Source organism: Pinus tabuliformis, chromosome X (assembly GCF_031772625.1).
Source record: "Pinus tabuliformis cultivar Carrire ecotype Pingquan chromosome X, CPIR1, whole genome shotgun sequence".
Classification (NCBI taxonomy): domain Eukaryota; kingdom Viridiplantae; phylum Streptophyta; class Pinopsida; order Pinales; family Pinaceae; genus Pinus; species Pinus tabuliformis.
The window spans coordinates 456,801,273-456,823,801 of NC_142308.1; the positions used below are offsets into that span (position 1 = coordinate 456,801,273).

General features: G+C 35.5%; 1 long non-coding RNA gene and 1 pseudogene across 1 annotated transcript; one reads left to right on the top strand and one right to left on the bottom strand.

The window, feature by feature from the left end:
* Positions 1-3,562: 3,562 nt before the first annotated feature.
* Positions 3,563-4,528, bottom strand: LOC149140579 (uncharacterized). The gene is made up of 3 exons (XR_016263999.1): positions 4,337-4,528; positions 4,064-4,177; positions 3,563-3,904 (listed from the first exon to the last, which is right to left on the bottom strand). It is a non-coding gene; the product is annotated as an uncharacterized LOC149140579 (long non-coding RNA).
* A 7,657-nt stretch (positions 4,529-12,185) lies between these two features.
* LOC149140580 (polyadenylate-binding protein 2 pseudogene) lies at positions 12,186-18,684 on the top strand (annotated as a pseudogene).
* The last annotated feature ends 3,845 nt before the right edge of the window (positions 18,685-22,529 follow it).

Here is a 22,529-nt window from a genome sequence, read left to right on the forward strand (position 1 = left end):
ATGACCTGCTCAATATGGTGGATGCCTCTCGTCACTCTGGAAGCATAAATAGTGCTCTATCGGCCACCTTCATTGCATTGATTCCCAAAAAAGATAAATCTACATCGTTTGGGGACTACAGGCCAATAGCATTGTGCAACTCTCTTTACAAGATCATCTCCAAGATAATCGCAGAAAGAATGAAAAAAACCCTTAACTCTTTCATAACAAAGGAACAACATGCTTTCCTTAAGGGTAGACTTATTCTAGATGCTGTAGCCATGGCACAGGAATGCCTTTTCTCCATCTGCACCAAGAATATTGATGCCGCGGCTTTCAAGATTGATCTTCAAAAGGCATTTGATTGCGTCGACTGGAGCTTCCTCAGAATCCTCCTTGCAAAAATCGGGTTAAGGCCTTTGGCTATTAGCTGGATTATGGCATGCGTCGAATCTGTTCATTTCTCTGTTATAATTAATGGAATCCCATCTACCTTCTTTCATGCTGAGAGAGGGCTCCGCCAGGGTTGCCCTCTCTCGCCCATCCTGTTTATTTTGGTGATGAATACTCTCAGTTCTCAGATCAATCATGCTGTTGCTCTCGGCAGATGTAAACCAGTCAAGATATGCAAGGACATCTCTCTCTCCCACAACTTCTTCGTTGATGATATTTTAATCTTTGCTATGCTGTGCAAATCTTCTTGGGTTTGTCTCTACGTGCTCTTTCAGAAGTTTCAATCCGCCACAGGTCTCAAGATTAATAATGGGAAATCAGTGCTATATCACAATGAATCAAACTCTGCAATAGCACATTGGATCGCAGATCGCTTTCGTGTTAATCTCGCTCTCATTAAGGATGGGTTCTCATATTTGGGATTTCGCCTTAAAGCGAAGGGATACCGCTGCCAGGACTGGCTCTGGCTGATTGAGCGCTTCTACACCAAGATCTCTAGATGGGAAATGCGCTTTCTGTCTCTTGCTGGCAGATTCATTTTGGTTCAGGCGGTGCTCTCCCAACTTGCGGTCTATTGGGGCCACCTCTTCTTTCTTCCGGCCTCTGTCACCAAGAAAATGACTTCCATCGCTGCTAACTTTTTGTGGGGTGGTCGTTCCTACCAAACAAAATTTCATCTCGCGAGAATGGATCTTATCTCTAGACCGAAAAAGAATGGTGGATGGGGCCTTCTAAACATGAAGCTATTTGGAAGGGCGCTCATTTGCAAATCTCTACACAGGGGTATATTCGGGAACAGTCCGTGGAGCTCTCTTATCAAGCAAAGATATCTAAAAGGTAGGAACATGGCATTCTGGCTCAGAAGGTCTTCCCTCGGCATCAGGAATGGCTCCCCCATTTGGTGCAGTTTCAGAAAGATCCAATCGTTTTTTTTGAAGAATTTAAAATGGACAATTTTCTCTGGCTCGTCTGTCCTCATTGGTTTTGATCCTACCCTATACAACTTAGAGTCCAAGATTCCTCAGGGTTTACTTTCCTTCTTCCACACAAAGGGCCACTTCACCTGGTTCGATCTAATAGACTCTTGGTCCTCTCTGGAACCCATCTGGAAAAGCGACCTTCAATTAGGCATCCCCCCTCCTCTCCGCCCTCACTGGTCCACATTCACCAACGCTTTCTCTCACCGGGGGATCCTTCAACTGGGCACGAAGGATGAACTGATCTGGTCCCCTAAAACCAAAATCCACCCCATCTCTGTCCGATTCATATACTCTGTCCTATCATCTGATCTCCCTCCCCTCCCCTCCCTTTTCCCCGTCAAGCTCTGGAAAGCTCCCTGCCCCCTCAAATCTATCCTTTTTTCTTGGCTTCTATTCTCCAACCGGAACCTCTCCTGGGAAGTTCTCCAAAAGAAAGGTTGGCACGGTCCTGGAAGATGTCAACTCTGTCTGGCCGAAGTAGAAACCAACAATCACATGTTCTTTCAATGTGCTGCCGCCTCTGCAATCTGGTATGAGCTCTCCCTAATTTATGGTTTTCCTCACCGCCTGTTCTCCTCTGTACAGGAAGCATTTTTGTGGTGGGCCTCTCAATGCCCAAAATGGCATGCCCTCTTCATTCTTTCCTGCTGGCACATCTGGAAATGGAGAAATGGACGTGTTTTTCAGGGTTGCTGCTTGCCACTGGACTCCATTTTGCCCTCGATTTCGGGAACCATGCCATCGGACTAACTGTCCGCCTCTTGTCTTCTTATATGTTGTCTCTGTCATATTTCTGGTTACATTTCAGCATCTCTCTGTTATACTTCTGTTTACATTTCAGCATCTCTTCAGCATGTGTTCATATGCGACCTTTCTGAACATTGTTGATATCCCTTCGATCTTGCGCCTTCTGAACATTTTGGGAATATGTCCTTCCCATGCTCAACGATTTGCACAAATGTTTTTGGCAATATTGGCTGTCGCCCATCTTCTATATGTAAATCCTGATAATTATATCATCTTAATATAATCCATATAGCTTTTTTCTCTGAAAAAAAACATTTACATGTGGGCTCAATTAAAAAATAATAAAATGTTAAAAATAATTTCCTAGAGGGACTCTCTCCAACCCAATATGTAGAGATGTCATAATGCTTTGTAAACATTTTGTCTCCATCAAAATAAAATAAAATAAAGAAATTAATAATGATAATTATGAATAAAACATTTTAACCTGGTCAAATTATATAAAAATAAAAATAAAATATAAAATACAAAATTAATAGTTATAATTATCATTAATAATAAAACCAACCTAGATCCATTTAACTACTATGCAAGTATGTATTTAGAGAAGTATTTTACATTGTGAATGACCTATGGAAATTTATTAATGGTCTATGCAGAAAGAATTATAGGAGAAATCTGTAATTTCACTCTAGAAATAATTGGAACATATGGTTTTATTTCTATCGAGAAGAAACCTTAGTGGGTTGATAAACCTAAGATCAAAGAACCATAAGAAGTCTGTAATGGCCAGAAAGAAAGAACTGAACTCAATTAATGAGCATGGGTTAACAACTACCCTGCTGGTGCCTTTTGCTAAAAAAAAAAAGGATAATATTAAATGAATAATTGTAGCTAGCATAAAGAGGTCAGGATACGTGTTAATGGGAACCAAAACAAAAAGAAACTATCCTCAGACAATTTTCCAGATTTGTCCTTGGCTGTTCTGGAAATTTTATGTTCAATTAGCAAGTGAGATGAGTAGTCTCATTTAGGAAATGGAGAATGCTCAGTATCTGAGGCAGAGTAAAAGAAAAAAAATTGTTTCTTTGTCAGAATGGAATATATGCAACTGCAAGTTATAGAGACTTTATTTTAAATAAAACTTAGAAGAACTTAAATTAACTGTATCCTAATACTATCAGTTTCATCTTCTTTGAAGATTTAACCAGAGAAACAAGGATAAGAACTCTGCATTGTGATATCATTAACAAACAAAAAAACGAAACCAAAGAGTAAATTGCTTGCAAAGCTTATAAGAGGAAGAAACCGAACATATTCTGGCCAAAGATAATGCTTCAAGAGAGATTCTAGCTAACCCCAGATGATTATATTTCAAAAAAAAAATTATAATTATTCCATCATTCAGTGCGTACAAGTAAATATCCATGAATAACGATGTTGCAAAGGGTTTCAATAAAACCCTGAAGAGAGCTTTAAACTGCTCTTAGACACTCTCAATAGAAAATGGCACATTTGACCCTATTATATTCACAATGACAATAACATATATAGTCACGGTTGTTTCAATTCGCCTTACATCCCAGGTAGCACGGCGGGAAAGGGATGCATAGAGACAGCCTTAAAAATGCAAACGCGAAGATTCCTGTAAGAAAGAACAACACGAAAATTTATTGGAGAACCTGGTTCTGTGCAAAGTATTATGCCACATTTAGTCGAGGAGCTAGGCTGGAGATTGACTGCACCTAACATGAAAGAAAAGAAGATACCTAAAGTTAGAGTGTTGAACAAGATCTTAACCCCACAAGGACACGGTGGATTTAGTTCAGAACCCACTTGAGTCTCAGACAAAAAATTGGAAATATATGTGTCAAGAAAAACCAAGAAGTGGGACAGGAAGTTACTTGAGAAACGAGGTGTTGGCTGCAACAGAGCAGTGTTGGGAAAAAGACCCCTGGTTGTAGGCCAAACAAACTCATTCCATAACCCCAACCTTTGAACTAATCCTGGCGTGAGTCCTGACATGGAAAGGACGCAAGATGAGCATGGTTAAAAGGAAGTAACAGTTTAGAAAAAAAATAATAAACTGTAATACACAAAAGAAACCAAAGAAGACTTTCAGCCATGACAACTCGCAATAAAAAGGGATATAAAAACTACAAGAGGTTAAACTTAACTGGAGGCGATAACTGGTAAAGCCCTGTAAACACCCAAGAAACCTGCAAACCCTCGACAACTGTGGAACCTCCTCCAAATTGACTAGCTGCAAATGAGTGACTCCGGTGGGGAATTGGGTGGTTAGTTACCCTAACGGTCAGATCAATATCAGAGAAATCAACCGTGGAGATTTTTCTAGGTGGATGTCATGTATGTTGTCTCGATACTATCACAGACAACATGTGGCATCGAGAACCATCCACGTACAACTAAGTTAATGGCCCGACCTGAAGCGACAAGAGCTATTTCCAACACTATAGCATATTTATGACGCCTGACATGCGCCGGAGATAGCCCTTTATAACGCGCAGTTTTTTCTTTTTTCCTATAGTCATCCGGGCGCGTGTTATAAGGGACTATCTCCGGCGCATGTCAGAGCGTCATAAATATGCTATAGTGTTGGAAATAGGACTCGCCGACCTGAAGCTGCACTACCATAACACCAGAACGGCAATGTGTAATCAATTTGGAGTATAAGTACAACACTCGATCTTTAATGTAAAAGTAAAAAAACATAATGCATTTCCAGTAGTAGAGCTTCCTACTTCTTGTGGCCAAGATATTTTGTACAACATATACTCGAGTCATTTGAATTCTGTTAAGTTCTAAACATAAAAATCTTCCCATCTTTCTACCGCCATAAAATATTGTACAACATAAGCTCAAGTAGTTTATTCTGTACAACATATGCTCCTGTCATTTGAATTCTGTTCAATTCTAAACATAAAAACCTTCCCATCTTTCTACTGCCATAAAATATTGTACAGCATAAGCTCAAGTAGTTTATTATGTGGATTTTGTCTAGTTCTTAAAGACAAAAATCCTAACTCAATTAGCTTTTCTCACTTCGTAAATTGACCCAACTCTTCTCAAATATGGTTCTTAATGTATCTTGTGCACTTTTTATTTGAATTGATAAGCATAGATCCATCTTAATTTTCTATCTACCAAGAGCTTAGAAAGAGATCAAATATATTTTCACTCTTAAAGAGTTTTTTCTATCAAGGCATGGTAGATCTAGAGTTAATATGGATCAATTTCTCCCTTTAAATAGGCTAAATTCCACATGAATACCATGTATCAATACCAAGGGTTTTTAATACCATGGGCCATTTTTATTTTTATTTTTATAGGGTTATTTTTATTTTTATTTTATTTTGACCAAGTTAAAATACTTACATTACATTAATCTTTTTAGTTATTTTATTTTATTTTATTTTTATTTTTATTTTTATGTAATTTGACTTAGTCAAAATGTTAAATATTACATTACAACATCTCTACCATATTGGGCACCTCTTGACAGTTATTAAAAATTTATTTTTTGAAATTAGATAGTGTTGTTTATTAAAAAGTAGTTATAATGATGTTTATCTATAATTTCTAGAGATATAGGACGTCCATTTTAGGAATTCAATAAAAACAAATTTTATTCAAACAATATTTTTTGTTCTTTAAAATGCCTTTTTCACTACTATATAGATTTAGCACCCTAAAATATTTGAGTGCATTTACTTACCTTATTTTCAAAAAATTCAACCAAAATTTATACCAAAAAACTACAAATCACGTTTTGAATTTTTAACTATGTCAATCACATAATGCAATTGTCTCATTTTAAACTATGACAATCCAGATAATGCAATTGTCTTTAGCATATATCTCATTTAATTTTTAAGAAAGTTAATTTTATTTGAAGATGTGTTTATTCAATAGAATATTAAATATTATTTATTTCTTCATTAAATAATATTAAATACTTGAAATATTGTAACATGCAATTTTTAGGTATGTAAGTGGTATTTTTTGTGTGTATGTTGAATTCTTTTACTAGACTATAAGGTATTTCTAAATTTACAAAAAAAAATCGCTTAAATCAATTATACAATTTATTTAATTAACGCTGTAAATTCTTTAATGTTAATATAAAATAATAAACAAATTATTAAAATATTATTTATTTTTTAGTTAAAATTTATTTAAAAACTATAACTTTTTATTTTTTATAATTTTAATTTGTATCTTTATTTATGTTTATATTACTCAGTGGATGTAATATATAATATGAAATAATAAAAAAGTTTGAAATTGTAATTATGTACATGTAAATAATTAACAAAAACTAATAATGATAATATAGATACAATATTTTTTAATAATATATATATTTTTCTAGGATAAAGGACCTTTCGTGAATATTAGATTACAACACACTACTTTGGGGCGTTTTGTGACCCTATGCCTATTTCCACTTGATTTTTTATTCAATCTATGTTTCGAGTTAGAAAATAATCAAATTAATTAATTAAATAAAATAAACTAATATTTATTAATTAATTCAAATATAAATTTTAATTTTAATTTAATTTATTTCAATATATTGTACCTCTTATCTTTTTTTGACTTAAAATCAAGAATACATTTCAATTATAGCTGTAAATTTTTAATGTTAAAATGAGTTATAGAATTTAGTTAATATTGTAAATTAAAATTGTGGATGCTCGGCGACATCACATAAAAGAACTGGTAAGTAGTTTCTTTGCACTCTATCTAACCTTCAAGTTTTGAATCTTAGTTCTTGTTTGGCATAACGTTCATCTCCGAATCAAATGGGAAAGCTCAAGAATCTAAAGCAACTCAAATTGGATGCATGCTATAGTCTAGATGAGCTTCCAAAAAATATTTCTCAAGTCACTTCATTAAACACTCTCATCTTGCCCTTAATGGAGTCTATTTGTGCAATGAGTGTGGAGTATCTTTCAAACCTCTCCAATCTTACATAGTTGACCACAAAAGTGGTAAAATTAGAAAATAAAGTGGATACAAAGGTCACTTGGTTGGAGATGAGAAATTCAATATTAGATATGATCATGATGCAGATGAAGATAGAGATTGTGTAGCACTTGAGCATGTTATCCTTATCTACTGTTGTTACCAAAGGTATCGTGGTGCATTGAAGACAAGGAGAAGCCTCAAACGGTTAATGTTTGTCCAGGGAGGTCCACTAAGTATTCCAGTCTACACCTAAAGACAAATGGAAATAGCCACAAAAATCTTCTTCAGTGAATTGAGATTGGGTACAAGAGGTTTCAACACATTCTATGTAGGAAAGCTTCAAGGAAGACATATTGTTACAGTGAAGAAGATAAGACATAAATATACTCAGTGAATGGAATAGGTTTTCAATGAAATTAGGCTTCTGTAAATTGTACACCCAAATCTAGTTAGACTATTAGGTTGTTGCCTTCAAAACAATGAACCCATTCTTGTCTATAAATTTATGCCCAATGACACACTATATCATCATTTACATAAGGAAATAGGAAAAGGCCTTTCACGGAGGGCAAGAGTATCAGTGGTCATAGAAACTGCTTGCGTTCTTGCTTATTTGGTGGATGTTGGGCAAGATCGCATAAAAGAACTGGTAAATAGGTGCCTACTGGAGTGTGTGGAATATATTGTTGATGATGACTATCATACTGTGGAGTATTTAAAGATTCATGAAGCTCTCTGTGACATGGCGATTTACATAGGCAGCCAGGAGAAATGCTTTTTTAGCAGGTCAAAAGTTTCAGAACTTTCCCCGTGAAAGAGATACAAGGGATTGCAGCCCGATATCAGTTGGCCATAATGCTATTAAGGATCTTCTACCTTATTTGAAATGTTCAAAGTTTGAGAGCTTGGTATTGGCCTCTAATGCTAATTTGGAAGAGATTTCAAAAGGATTTTTCTCAGACATCAAGTCTCTGAAGGTTTTGGATTTATCATGCACATCCATAGGAACATAGCCAGTCACAGTTCAATAACTTCAGCAGCTTAAGTTTCTTAACTCGGCCAGGTGCACCAAACTTGTTGATTTGCCGGAGATTCTTTGCACTCTATCTAGCCTTCTAGTTTTGAATCTTAGTTCTTGTTTGACATAGCGTTCATTTCCCAGTCAAATGGGAAATCTCAAGAATCTAAAGCAACTGAAATTGGATGCATGCTATAGCCTAAATGAGCACCCAAAAAATATTTCTCAAGTCACTTCATTAAACACTCTCATCTTGCCATTAATGGAGTCTATTTGTGCAATGAGTGTGGAGGATCTTTCAAAGCTCTCCAATCTTATGTAGTTGACCACAAAAGTGGTAAAATCAGAAAATAAAGTGGATACAGAGTTAACTTGGTTAGAGATGAGAAATTCAATATTAGAATATGACCATGATGCAGATGTAGATAGAGGTTGTGTAGCACCTGAGCATGTTATCCTTCTCTATTGTTGTTATGAATGGTATCGTGGTGCATTGAAGACAAGGAGAAGCCACAAATGGTTGATGTCTGTCTAGGGAGGTCCACTAAATATTCCAGTCTACACCTACACACAAATGGAAATAGCCACAAAAATCTTCTCTAGTGAATTGAGATTGGGTACAAGAGGTTTCGACACAATCTATGCAAGAAATCTTCAGGGAAAACATATTGTTGCAGTGAAGAAGATAAGGCATAAAGATACTCAGTGAATGGAATAGGTCCTCAACGAAATCAGGCTTCTATCCATTGTATATCACCCAAATCTGGTTAGAATATTAGGTTGTTGCCTTCAAAACAATGAACCCATTCTTGTCTATAAATTTATGCCCAATGGCACACGCTATCAGCGTTTGCATAAGGAAATAGGAAAAGGCCTTTCATGGAGGGAAAAAGTATCAGTGACCGCAGAAACTACTTGCGTTCTTTCTTACCTTCATTGAGGCCTAAATCCTCCAATTTATCATAGGGACATGAAATCAAGTAACATTATGCTTGATTATGGTTTCAATGCCAAGGTTGCAGATTTTGGGATGTGCGGGATTGTTCAAACAGAAGCCTCACACATTTCTAGTGCACCTCAGGGTACTTTTGGTTATCTAGATCCCCTGTATAATGAGAATTACCACATCACTGATAAGAGTGATGTTTACAGCTTCGGGGTGGTGTTAAGATGGAGTTTTAATAATCTATCTGATCCCCACCCAAAAATTTGTTTTCTAAATTGTGCATAATTTCTTGGAGATAAATAAATTCTTGCGGAGATGTTGGTGCAAATGTGGGGCACTGGAGAGTTTTTCAACGGGGCAAGGATGCCTTATTTGGTATTTCCTTCAAAAGGAGCGAGATGAACATTGACACACAACTTTATCAACCTTTATGATGGATTTTTAATAGTTTGTCTGATCCCCACCCAGAGAAATGTTTTCTAAATTGTGCAGAATTTCTTAGAGATAAATAAATTCTTATGCAGACGTTGGTCCAAATGTGGGACAATGAAGAGTTTCTCAACGGGGCATGAATGCCTTATTTAGTGGATGTCGAGTGACATCACATAAAAGAACTAGAAAGTAGGTGCCTGTTGGAGTGTGTGGAATATATTGTTGATGATGACTATCAACTGTGGAGTATTTAAAGATTCATGAAGCTCTCTGTGGCATGGCGATTTACATAGGCAACTAGGAGAAATGTTTTTTTTAGTAGGTCAAAAGTTGCAGAACTTTCCCGGTGAAAGAGATATAAGGGATTACAACTGGATATCAGTTGGCCATAATGCTATTAAGGGTCTTCTAACTTATTTGAAATGTTTGAAGTTTGAGAGCTTGGTGTTGGCCTCTAATACTAATTTGGAAGAGATTTCAAAAGGATTTTTCTCAAACATCAAGTCTCTAAAGGTTTTGGATTTATCATGCACATCCATAGGAACACAGCTAGTCAGAGTGCAACAACTTCAGCAACTTAAGTTTCTTAACTCAACTAGGTGCACCAAACTTCTTGATTTGCCAAAGATTCTTTGCGCTCTATCTAGCCTTCAAGTTTTGAATCTTAGTTCTTGTTTGGCATAATGTTCATTTCCCAGTCAAATGGGAAAGCTCAAGAATCTAAAGCAATTGAAATTGGATGCATGATACAGTGTAAATGAGCTTCCAAAAAATATTTCTCAAGTCACTTCATTAAACACTCTCATCTTGCCATTAATGGAGTCTATTTGTGCAATGAGTGTGGATGATCTTTCAAAGCTCTCCAAACTTACATACTTGACAAGAAAAGTGGAAAAATCAGAAAATAAAGTGGATACAGAGGTCACTTGCCTAGGGATGAGAAATTCAATATTAGAATATGATCATGATGTAGACGCAGATAGAGGTTTTGTAGTTCCTGAGCATGTTATCCTTCTCTATTGTTGTTACTAAAGGTATCGTGGTGGATTGAAGACAAGGAGAAGCCTCAAACGGTTCATGTCTGTCCAGGGAGGTCCACAAAATATTCCAATCTACACATACAAACAAATGGAAATAGCCACAAAAATCTTCTTCAGTGAACTAAGATTGGGTACATGAGGCTTTGGCATAGTCTATGCAGGAAAGCTTCAGGGAAAACAAAAGATAAGGCATAAAGATACTTAGTGAATGGAATAGGTCTTCAACGAAGTCAGGCTTCTGTCAACTGTACATCACCTAAATCTGGTTAGACTCTTAAGCTGTTTCCTTCAAAACAATGAACCCATTCTTGTCTATAAATTTATACCCAATGGCACACTCTATCAGCGTTTACATAAGGAAATAAGAAAAGGCCTTTCATGGAGGGCAAGAGTATGAGTGGCCACAGAAACTGCTCACGCTTTTGCTTACCTTCACTCAAGCCTAAATCCTCCAATTAATCACAGGGACGTGAAATCAAGCAACATTATGTTTCATTATGGTTTCAATGCTAAGGTTGCAGATTTTGAGTTGTGCAGGATTGTTCAAACAGAAGCCTCACACATTTCCAGTGCACCTCAGGGCACTTTCAATTATCTATATCCCTTGTATCATGAGAATTGCCACCTCACTGATAAGAGTGATGTTTACAACTTCGGGGTGGTGTTGGTAGAGATCATAACTGCACTGAAAGTAGTGGATTTCTTCTCTAAGGAGAATGAGATCAACCTCCTTGCAATAACAAAAATTGGTAAATTGGTGTGTATTACATTTAACATTAGGATTTCTTTCAAATTTGGCAATAGTTAGATCACCTAACATATCTCATTTTTTTTCATCTATGCTCTTCTTCCATATACAATACTGACTTACGACGTTTCTTTGCAGCATCTGGTGCAAATGCTAGTCTAATTCATTTTGATATTTTAAAGGAGTAGAAGTCCGCATTTCTTTATTTTATGTATTCATTTTAGGTATTTTATTTATTTGGTTATCAATGTCTTTTATTGCTTTTTTTTTGTTATTAATTTAATTAATTTTGATATTTTAAAAGAGTAGAAGTCTGCATTTCTTTATTTTATGTATTCATGTTAGATATTTTTTAATCTGGTTATCAAATCGGTATTCCAAGTTACTAGTTTGGGTATTTTACTCTATATTAGAATACACACTTTATATATATGGTGAATGAGTAATTTATTGGAGTAATTTGAAAATTTATTGGAATAATAAAGTGAAAGAACTGAAAATATCTTACTGAAATTGGAAACCAGGTTAAAAAAGATAACATCCATTGTCCCATCAGCCCAGAAAAACCGCTCTACAGAAAGCGAGACCAAAAAGACACCACCAGGAGGTCCACATTGACAAATCACACGGCATTTAAGTGGAATAAATTTCCATCCATCCATGTCGGCCTTAGCAAACAAATACTTCCTTTAATATAAACCCAGCTCCATATTCTAGAAAGACCTGCACAACACAAAGTTACCGTGGCAAACAAATACTTCCATTAGTGGTGTTCATTAAAACTATATAAACTCATCTCCATATTGTAGAAAGACCTGCACACAACAAAGTTACCTGAGACATGCTAGTAATGGAGGAGCATAATGTGTATGGCGGGGCAATTCCAGAGTATGAACCAGAAGACACCGAAATTCCAGAGTATGAACCAGAAGACACTGAAATGGGCATTAGTGAGAAAGAGTTCGATGTGACGAGGAAAAGGCTACAGGAAATTGAGGAAGAGGCAGCCGCCCTCAGAGAAATGCAGGGCAAGGTCGCTCAGGAAATGCAGATCCCCGCCGCGCCAAACCCTGCTACTTCAGCTCTTGCGGATCAAGCGAGCAGAGAAGAAGTGGATTCTCACTCTATTTTTGTTGGAAATGTTGATTACTCTTGCAGTCCAGAGGAAGTGCAGCATCATTTGTTAGAAACTGCTATTAGAAACAGCAAAAGGCTCATTGCTTTTTAACGTTAAAGCAGTTTCTAATCTTAATGTGACCCGATCTAATCTTAAAGCATTTAGATTTTATCCTAAAGCAGTTTCTAATCTAAAGCATTAGATCTTAAGCGTTGAATTGGTATATGATTGACGTACTAGATTAGAGTTAAATAATATATAAAGGATTGGGTCCTCTCTCTCCCACACACAAGAGTTGTATTCTTCTCCATCAAGAAACACATAAAGGAAGTGAGGGCAAGAGGAGAGAAACCAAATTCTGAGAAGAAGAGTAGCAGCTGTCAGGAGACAGAAGACAGAAGATGGTAGCCATTACATCTTCCGCTGTTAGTCAAGGTATGTCATCTTACATAATAGATCATATTAAGTTTTGTTAGTGAAATATTTGGTATTGATGATCTTTGGGCTGTCAGTAGAGAAATTTTACATTTGGTATCGGAGCTACAATCAATAACTGAATATTTCCTATGATTGCAATTGGTCTTCGTATACTGTTAATCAAGCGCTTCACGTTAGTTAAATTCTATGCTTTCTCACCGGTTCCGGCTATTTAAATTCTATACTCCGGCAGTGTATACTGTGTAAGTCCTGCGCATGTAACTTTTGATCCGTAGATTAAGATTAAGACTCAGTTCGTATTATTGAAAGCCATGGAACCCCACTTAGAGGTTTGTCTTGAACCCAAAATTGGCTCGTCCGATCCTGTTTTCATGAATCTGGAATGTTGCCGCGTATGTATATATTATTCACAAGATGGTGTATTCGTTTTCGTCATTCGTTTTCAAAATTAAATACTCTTAAACCCTGGTCCCATGGAGCACATACGTCCTTTACATTTTCCCCTTGCGCTGAACCTGATGGGAAAAACGTCTGTCGTATATGCTAGTTCCATGCCCGCAGGGCAGAGTAGATTTACGTGGATAACGATAACTCAAAGCGCTGAGACCAAAGCCGGTTTCTTTGGGACCGGTGGGTAATTGAGGGTAATTTGACTTTACAGGAGCTGCTAGATTGGTTTCAAGCTAAAGGTTTACCTAGCCATAGCATATCGTGTATGCAAACCATACTTTATAACAAGATTTTCCCCAAACAATGTGAAAGACTGAATTCTTAGAACGTTTTTTGGATTTTAGGGCAAGATTTATGCACTTTTGGCAATGTTTGAAATTTGGGCTTCTCTGGAGAATAACTATGAATCCCCTCAATATCGAAATGTATACTATAATCACATAAGGGTATTGATTGTATTGAATTCTATGCCCACCCAAACAATAATACTAAAGCTAAAGTAATGCGATATGGGGTCGATATGGTGAATAAATTCATCGTGACCATCGTTATTACTTGCCGTCCTGTCTCAACCGCCGTATTGTGATTTTTTCATCATTTTGTATTTGCTGTAATGGAATCTGCGAAACTCTAAGTTGTTCCGTGGTGGTTGAGTGGTAAAAAATCAAGGTTTTGGTTGCTGCTAGCTTGAGGCGTAAGATTTTGGCCCATAGTGGAATCAATAACAGCATATAAATATCTTGATATAATCCATTATATATTTTGTACAAGAACATGCTCTATAGAATAATGTGTTGGAAATTTATTTTTTCCACAGAGTAATTGCGTTGATAATAGAAGTTATTGACGTTTGATTGTTTTGCCATATAATGATGGATCCATATAATGATGGATCTCTATAGTAATTGTTCTGTGACTGATTGTTTCGCATCAAGTATGTGTTATAAATCATTTATGCACATGAGATTTATGATTTTGTTAATCACCAAAGTGGTCAAAATCAGAATAATCATTTAGTGCATAAGTGACATAATGATTATTGATAGAAATTGCCAGTTATAAAAATACCAATTAAAACTGGCGTCACTAATGATAGAACCTGAGAACTTACCCAAAGGAAAGTCTTGTTCTATAACTAGTTGACATGATGAGGTTTAATAGATATTTTGATTAAATAAATATTGATCATCCAAAGATGTCAGTTCTATTTGATTGAATATATTTATTACCTGCTTATGTTTTGGTATTTAATTATGTTAAGTATAAGATAGTATCTACCCAAAGGAGTGCTATATTATACTATTATGTCTACATCTGAATCGCGTTAGTTATGAGCTTATAGATATTTCAATTTTTATTTGCAGGAGTTACCATGAATACACATGCTTCATCTGTTACATTGTTCACTGGTGCTAATTTTTCTGAATGGAAAGAACAAGTCAATTTCCATTTAGGTATACAGGATCTTGACGTGGCACTCCTTGTGGATAAGTCTGTTGCTCTTACAAGAGATAGTACTGAGGCAGAAAAATCACACCATAAAGCATGGGAACGCAGTAACAGATTGAGCCTTATGTTTATTAAGATAACTGTTGCTAACAACATCAAGTCAACAATTCCACAAACAGAAAGTGCTAAGGAATATATGCAGTCTGTGGAAGAGCGTTTTCGTTCAGCTGATAAGTCACTCGCTGGTACTCTTATGGCAGAACTCACGACCATGAAGTTTGATGGGTCGCGAACTATGCAAAAGCACATTATAGAGATGACTAATATTGCAGCAAGGTTAAACTCCCTGGGACTTACAGTAGAGGATTCCTTTCTTGTCCAGTTCATCCTGAAATTGCTACCTTCTGAATATGGACCTTTTCAGATTAACTATAACACTATAAAGGATAAGTGGAATGTTAATGAATTGGCCAGTAGACTTGTTTAGGAAGAAGGACGTTTGAAAAATCAAGTGAATCACTCAGTAAGTTTTGTGAGTAATAAAGCTGGTAAAGAAAAGAAAGGAAAATCAAGTCATTTCAAGAAGGAAAAGGCACCTGCTAAGAATGGGCAGGATGAGGAAAAGAAGGAACTAAAGGGTGTTCAATGTCGTGTCTGTAAAAAGAGACTTATCGTCTAATTCTAGAAAGTGGATATGTATTAAACTTATACAGTACCCTTTATGTACCTTCATTATCTAGAAACCTTATTTCCGCAAGTAAATTGGATATTTCTGGTTTTAGATGTATGAATGGATCTGGTTGTTTTTGCTGATAATGTTGGTTCTGGTATTCTAATTGATGGTTTATATAAATTGAAACTGAATGACACTTATGCGAATTCCTTGTTGAATGTAGTAAATAATGTTGGATGAAAACGTAGCATGTTGAATGAAAATTCTGCTTTCTTGTGGCATAAACGACTAGGTCATATATCCAAAGAAAGAATGATGAGATTAGTAAGTAATGAAATTTTGTCAAATTTGGACTTTAGTGATCTAGAATTATGTGTGGATGGTATTAAAGGTAAACAAACCAAACATAATAACATAATAAGAAAGGAGCCACTAGAAGCAGCCAACTTCTTGAACTAATACACACTGATATTTGCGGACCTATGGACACTCCAGCCTTTAATGGAGAAAAGTATTTCATCACTTTTATTGACGATTTTCCCGTTATGGTTATGTCTATTTGCTTCATGAAAAATCTCAATCTGTGAATGTCCTTGAGACGTTTGTAAATGAAGTTGAGAGGCAATTAGAAACTGGTAATGCAAGATTCATGAGAATGGTGAAGTCAGTGGGAGTACTAGAAGAGAAATAGTAGAAATAAAGAAACAAGGGTAAATGTTACATTACCTAGAATAGTTCCTCCATCTACTATTACTCCAAATGTTGTTCCAGCTGTTGTATAACAGCATGATGATAATGAACAACATATAAATGAAGAAGTACTTCCTGAAGGAAATGACTTACATAATGCTGATATGCATGAACCACAACAAGTAGCATTAAGAATACCTCAAAGAAATCGTAGGTCAGCTATTTCTAATGATTATGTGGTTTATATGCAAGAATTAGATTATGATATTGGAATCAATAAGGATCCAGTTTCGTTTTCACATGCTGTAGAAAGTAAAGAGTCAAAGGAATGGATTAATGCCATGAAAGAAGAACTGAAATCCATGCAACAGAATGAAGTTTGGGATCTCGTTGAGTTACCACATGGCTGTAAAAGAGTCGGAAGCAAATGGGTTTTTAAAACCAAACACGACTCTAGTGGTAATATCGAACGGTATAAAGCTAGACTTGTTGCTAAGGGTTACACTCAGAAAGATGGTGTTGATTACAAGGAGACATTTTCTCCTGTTTCGAAAAAGGACTCACTAAGAATAATAATGACATTAGTAGCTCATTATGATTTGGAGTTGCATCAAATGGATGTGAAAACAGCTTTTCTGAATGGAGATATTGATGAGGATGTTTATATGGATCAACCTGAGGGTTTTTCTGTAGAAAGTAAAGAACAATTGGTGTGTAAACTTAAGAAGTCAATATATGGGCTTAAACAAGCATCCCGGCAGTGGTATATTAAGTTCAATACCATTATTACATCTTTTGGTTTTAAGGAAAATACGGTTGATCACTGTATATACCGAAAGATCAGTGGGAGCAAGTTTATTTATCTGGTCCTTTATGTTGATGACGTCTTGCTTGCTGCAAATAATTTAAGTATATTGCATGAGACTAAGGAATTTCTCTCAACGAAAGATTACATGCTCATCCAATGAATCGGAAGTGATTGGATATAGCGATTCAGATTTTGCTGGATGCATCGATACTAGAAAATCGACTTTTGGTTACCTGTTTATGTTTGCTCAAGGTGCCATATCATGGAGGCAGAATTTGTGGCATGTTTTGAAGCCACAATTCATGCATTATGGTTGCGGAACTTTATTTCAGGACTTGCGGTTGTCGACACCATTAGCAAGCCGCTGAAAATTTATTGTGATAACTCTGCAGCAGTATTTTTCTCAAAGAACGACAAGTACTCTAAAGGTGCCAAACATATAGAACTGAAGTATCTTGTTGTGAAAGATGAGGTTCAGAAACAAAGAATGTCAATCATGCACATCAGGACAGAACTTATGATTACAGACCCTTTGACGAAAGGGTTACAACCAAGACAATTTAAGGAACATGTTCAAAGAATGGGTCTTGGTTGTATTAATAATAATTGATGTGTGACATTCTGAGCTCTTTTATGTGTTTCTGATATACAATCATGTGTTTCTTGTTTTAATGTAGTAGTACGTATTTTATGGAATTTTAAACAAGAAAGAGTCTTATAAAGATATTATGTTTAATCATTATGATATAAGACATTATGTGGACCATTATGCTGTTTTATATAAATTATGAGTATGAATTGATGGATTGCTGGTATTGTAGTATATGGAAGGGAATGCATTGAATTAATAATGCACAACCGCCATAACTCTCAGCAATTTATCATAGTATGATGTTCAACACTTAATATTATGAATAGTCGGGTCAAGTGGGAGAATGTTAGAAACTGCTATTAGAAACAGCAAAAGGCTCATTGCTTTTTAACGTTAAAGCAGTTTCTAATCTTAATGTGACCCGATCTAATCTTAAAGCATTTAGATTTTATCCTAAAGCAGTTTCTAATCTAAAGCATTAGATCTTAAGCGTTGAATTGGTATATGATGGACGTACCAGATTAGAGTTAAATAATATATAAAGGATTGGGTCCTCTCTCTCCCACACACAAGAGTTGTATTCTTCTCCATCAAGAAACACATAAAGGAAGTGAGGGCAAGAGGAGAGAAACCGAATTCTGAGAAGAAGAGTAGCAGCTGTCAGGAGAGAGAAGACAGAAGATGGCAGCCATTACATCTTCCGCTGTTAGTCAAGGTATGTCATCTTACATAATATATCATATTAAGTTTTGTTAGTGAAATATTTGGTATTGATGATCTTTGGGCTGTCAGTAGAGAAATTTTACATCATTTTCAGTCATGTGGGACAGTTAACAGGGTTACTATTAAAACTGACAAGTTTGGTCAGCCAAAAGGGTTTGCTTATGTTGAATTTCTGGACGCTGTCTCTGTTCAAAATGCACTTCGTCTGAATAATTCTGAACTTCATAATCACCAGCTGAAGATTACAGCGAAAAGGACAAATGTTCCAGGAATGGGGCAGCACCGTTATCGTGGTCGAAGGTTCAATCCCTATGCTCGGCCTTATTATTACGCTCCCCCTCCACTTTATGGGTATGGGAAGATGCCAAGATACAGGCGCCCCATACGCTATCGGCCTTATTATTATTAACGGAAGTCACCAAAGCAGTTTTGATTGATTTTGCTTGCATTTTTCTTGGTCTGTGAGGACATAATTTGGTTTGCATTGTTGTGACTGGATTCTCTTTTGAATTCTCTGGTAATAGATTTAGGGAATGCATTCACTTTTGATTTCATTGGGTAGACATTGAGAGGGGTCTGCTGGTTAAAATTGGAAATTTGATTTGTAAACACTGTAATGCTGATGTTTGAGGAGACAGGATTGGAAATTTGATTTGTATGCAGTAACACTGTTACTGTAATGCATTCATTTGTAATGTTTGAGGAGACCGGAGGATTCAAATATTTGAACTTTTAAAAATCAAAATTCTAGTTTATATGTAATTTTTTTTTGAATGGGTAGATTAAATGTCTTGCAGAAGTATTCACGGTATGTGAACAATGAGGTAGTGTTGTATATGTAATTCCTTGAATAGGTATATGTGAACAATGAGGAAACGATGAAATGTTGTATATGTATTTCTTTAAATAGGTAGATTTGATTATGGTTGATGTGTTGTATATGTAATTCTTTAAATTTAGTAGATATTATCATGGTTGATTTTTATAGAAAAGTATTTACAAAATCTGGGGAACCCCAAGGTAGTAAGTTTTTTTTAATGTGTAATAGTAAGGTTGTTTTGTGTAATTAATGTTTTGAATAGTTAAATTTTAGTATGTGAAATAAGGTAATTATAAGGTTATTTTGTATATGTAATTTTTTGAATGGATAGATTGAGTTTGATAGATGTTTTAAAGAAGTATTTATATGATTTAAATTATAAAGTAGTAAGCAGTAAGCTTGTTTATTTAATTTTTTAACTTGGTAAAACTGAATATGGTTGATGTCTAACATCAGTGTTTATGGGATTTAAACCATAAAGTAGTAAGGTTGTTTTTTATATGTATTATTTTGAATTTCTAGTTTGAGTATGGTTGATCACAAAAGTATTTACTAGTTTTGAACTAGTATCTTTAAATGTGGATTAAACTTTGATTTGAATTAGGATTTTGATTTATTAATTGAAAGTTATACATGAAATGGTGATGTTTTTAAGTATGGTCACCCAAATGCCATAGGGGAGAGAAATTGAGGTGATTTTAGTTGCCCCATGATGTGTGAGGTTTGAATAATTTATGTAGCCAAAAAACATCATGTTTTTCTTACCCAAGTGCTTGATTGTAGAATAGTAGGGGGGCGAGAGAGAGGAGGGTGGGGGCTTGCCTAGGGGGAGAAATGGAGACCACTAGCAATATAAACAAGATAAATGTGATAGATACATATAATCTATTTTGTAGATGTGAGAGGCATTCCCATGTTCGTGAACATTTAAATTCAAGTTGTAAGGATAGTTGGATCGTGTAAGGGCTTGATATGAACATCACTTTCCACATTAAAAAAGAGAGCTTCAGTTACTAATAAAAAGACATTACAAGAAAGACCTATGATGGAATAATGGTGCATAGGGGGGAAGTACACAATCATGTGGGGCTAGAACATGTATGGATTCACTTGAGAGGTAGCTCATCCATGAAGGAGAATAACTATAAACATCCTCATACTTCATCGAATAATATGAATACCCTATTTACTTCATAAATACTAACCAACTTGGAAAGTCATTAATTTGGAGGATTATTCGAAAGGAAATTGAGAATTTTTATAGGGGGTTGAATGAGAAGTTGTCAAATAGTTTAGCTCAAGGAATACCAGAATAACAACATAGGGTTCGACAACACATTGAGCCACACCAGGATTGCTTCTCCCTTGAATGTATTACTAACGATATGATGAAAATTAGGGTGGGGGTTTTATATTTAGATCCAAAATGATGTAAATGGTGGGAATGACAAACATATATTTAGGCTACATTTCCTAAAGTTAGTTTGTTAAAACTGTTATGTACACTTCAACAAAGATACTCATTCTTTAGAGAAACTTATCAGTTTACACCATATTTGCTCAATAATCAACTTTAGAGCATCATTTGAGAAATAACCGTCCATACAAAGAACTTAACACTGATTCCTTCTATAAATAATGTTTCATTATTGGCGCCAAGGAGGAGTTTCAATAAAAGTTAATTTGTAATGTCTTGTTATATGGTTAGGAGCAATTGTGAGGGTCCTAGATGCGGAGATGGTGATTAATGCTAAAAAAACACTAGAATTCATTCACCACACCCATTCTCCCAACGGTAATTCACCAAGTAGTTGTCCCTTAAAATTACAAAGGTTGTCTCCAACATAAATGCAAAAATATCAAAGACATGGACTTTGTTATAATTGTGATGAAAAATATGCTCCAAGTCATAGGTGCAAAGAACATAAATTCTTTCAAATTGGTAAGACAAATCAACCCTCGATAGAAGACATAAATAAAGAAGAAAAATTGGCATTACAAGATGGAAACACTAACACTCATCTGCAAACATTTTAACTCCACAAACCTTGAAACTCATGAGTTACATCAAGCATCGAAAAGTTAGTCCTAGTTAATAGTGGTAGTACTTACAATTTCATTCATAAGAGAGTAGTAAAAGAAATCCATTATTTTATACACCCAAAGTAGAACTTTCAAATCATGATATCTAATAGAGGTAGATGTCAAAATGTCAAACTCTAGATGGGAGATTATTATATCAAAACCAATCTACATGCCATCGACATGGGTGGTTGTGATATAATGGTTAAGAGCATGTGTTTCCTCCTAAGAGGTCACAGGTTCAAAAACAGAGGGGGGTAGAGTATGTATGCCTTTGTAGACTTAGCAGTCAAATCGCTGCACAGAGTTGGGTCCCTTGTCCCACAAACAAAGGGGTCTCATACACAAATTTGGTATCTGGCTTGGCTGTGACCTTAAAAATGGATAATAATTATAATAATAAGAATTGGGGGAAAATGGCTATGCATGATAAGTCATAATGAATTTTAAAAAAGTGTACATTAGTCTCATTAAAGAGGGGCATGTTCAAGGGATTTGGGCATGCTCCCTTGAAATATTGGATTCTCATTGTATGGAGATTTTTTTTTTAATCAGAAAGAAGTATTTGTATTATATAATTATGTGTTTGGTTTGCAACAAACTCATAAAAAAATTCTAATTGTTTTCTCCTTATAGAAATACATAATTTTCTTGAGGAGAATATATTTGAGCAATAAAAGAGGGGCCTTGTAGGTGAATAGCTTACAATACTACCCCATCAAAACACAAATTTACAACACACAATACTACCAAGGAATTTTAGAAATAGAATTAATCTTCCATTAGGGAATTATATCAGGTTTGATTTGGCCACTAAGCTTTAACTCACCTATCTTTAATTTATGCCCCTCATTGGCATACTTGTTTACTTCTCCGTTGAATTCTATAGAGACATGGAAATATGCTATGGATGGGATGTATTTGACAATTTTCTTGATTCCTTTCATGATGCTTTTCATATATTTCTCCTTTACGAGGGAGCCTTTGACAAGATGATGTAGGATTAGGTGAGAATCTCCCATAACAATAAGTGTGTTGACTTTATGTTATTTTGCTAACAAGTCCCTACTAGAGACTATATATCTCTACTTGATTATTTGTCCTATGACCAAGACCCCTTGAGTACTTGAACATTGCAACATTTTTTTTTGTTACCCCTAGATTTTGTATACATAGTTGTGTACTACTAATGTAAGAGTCATGACTGGCTAAAGCGGCTAGACTATAAACTCAAGAATTAAGTGCAAACTTAAATGGATGGATTGAGGAGAGGACACCAAAAATCCATAGTTTTGAGGGAATATGAAGCTTGCTTGTTTGAAACTCCATGAAATTTCCTAGAGTTATTATTG